The sequence below is a fragment of the Atta cephalotes genome (genome assembly GCF_000143395.1).
Source record: "Atta cephalotes unplaced genomic scaffold scaffold00023, whole genome shotgun sequence".
NCBI classification, from domain to species: domain Eukaryota; kingdom Metazoa; phylum Arthropoda; class Insecta; order Hymenoptera; family Formicidae; genus Atta; species Atta cephalotes.
Window position 1 is genome coordinate 4,223,157 of NW_012130087.1, and position 2,162 is coordinate 4,225,318.

The window sequence follows — 2,162 nt, forward strand, 5'->3', positions numbered from 1 at the left end:
GTACTCTACTTACTAACTTACTTAACGTTTAACTTACGTTAGTTAGTTAGTAAGTAAGTATATATATATATATACTACTACTACTACTACACTACTACTACTACTACTCTTCTCTCTCTCTCTCTCTCTCTCTCTCTCTCTCTCTCTCTCTCTCTCTCTCTCTCTGTTTTCTTTTTTTTCTCATTTACTCTTTTATTTCCTTTTCTCTCATTATCTCATACATTTATAAATGATTAGCATATGTACATTTCACGTGCATAACGTATACTTAATTTCTTGAAGAAGAGAAATAAGAGAGAGAGAAACATATCGTGGAACGCAGGCGTTATTATGTGGATTTTGATTTTTAGATTTGAAGTTCATATTTTTCTTCCGTCGATTATCATAAATAAAAATCATGAATATTCGAATTTTTCGCACATTTGAAATTTGTTTTGCTATTACAGATATTACTTCGAATATGCAGCCGATAACTTCGAAAGTTCACTTTGAATTCATATCACAAGTAACGCGTTTATACTCATCTCTGTATAAAATTTTTTTTCTAAACAAAACTTATCAAAAAATCTGCAGTCTGAAAGAAAATACTGTTATGCATGTTTTTGTGATGTACACAAGAGAATGACGGAAGAAATAAAACTTTTTTCGTAATTACAATTGACCGGATCTTGTGTTAAATTCAACGTGCTGCGTGCACGAGTGCACGATAATTAATATAATTGTGAAAGGAAAGCCCCCTATTATGAGATAGGCACCTAATATGAGATAGCGTTTCTGCTAAACTAATAAACACTATTGGTTCCATCATGAATTTATTGCTCTTGAATTGAAAACTATTTAATAGAAAATTCATTATTAAATCATGCCTGTAATCATTGTAAAAAAAGATTTTAGAATGTGGATGTCTTTTTAAATCTTCTTTATTATTTAATAAATAAATATTTGGCAATAAATTGTTCATGTAGTGATAGAGTAAAGTCGTACTAATAGAAAAATACGGAATAAGTTGAATTGTTTAATTACAGAAGTTAGATGATCGTAAAATCATAAGGCGTGGAAATCGTAATATGAGATACCCAGGGTATTTCTAATATGAAATAACACATGCTTCTATGTTATAGTGAAAATCGTTAAAGAGTAAAAATGTTATTGTACAATAAAAAGGACAATCGAAATGAATGTTGAGTGTCTATTTTTGCGATTTCAACTACCTGAAGAGTTCTGATTTATCGCATGCTCATTTTTCACGCACACTGGCTGTATTTGTTTGCCTTTTAGAAACATGAAATAAAATTTTTTGATTGCAATACTGATATACTTTACGTTTTACTCATCAATTTCTTGGGGCATCTCATATTAGGAGCAGAATTTTTTGACTGTGTGATTTGCTCACATTTTACATTTCTTTAATTTTCAAAAAAATAGAATTTAAATTAAATTTTATATAACGTTTAAAATTCTCTTCAAAATGACCTATTATTTTTTAAATTCTGCCATAGACTTCTAGCATTTATCCAAAATGAGCTCGATATCTCATAATATAGGCCTCTCCTTTATATGTATATGTATATAAAGATACAATCTTTTCGCTCGATTTCTTCTCAGAGAAAAAAACAAGTATTCTTTTTTTTCTAGCTGTTCACATATTTATATGTTTACGTGAATATGTATAGGTAATATACAATAAACTTTTACAGTGATGGGAAGCACGACGGGACGCCGCGTGACGTGCCCTGTAATACTGAATTCAGATTCCCACTCGAATGTTACTTTATTCTTGTTGTTTATCGTACATTAGACAAGGATGACATCTGAGAAGCACTCAGGTAGGAACCTGAACACGCCTTAAGATCGTCATTTCGCGGATTTTCCCCCCGAGAATACCTGGAGGAATTTAGTTTTTGACAGAGACTTTGAATTCTCAAATCTGAATTCTAACATCCCATGAATTCCTCGAAATTTTCGATCTCACGAAGTTTGGAATGCGAATTGTATGCTGCGCTCTTCTGGCGTGCGAATCATTCGACCGTATTAAGAGAGAAAGAGAGAAAGAGAGAGAGAGAGAGAGAGAGAGAGAGATACAGTACAAATAATCAGATCATGTCAAACGATCACGCGCATGGCAGCGTCGAATTTTCTTCACGTCGTGCTTCCGCATTCGC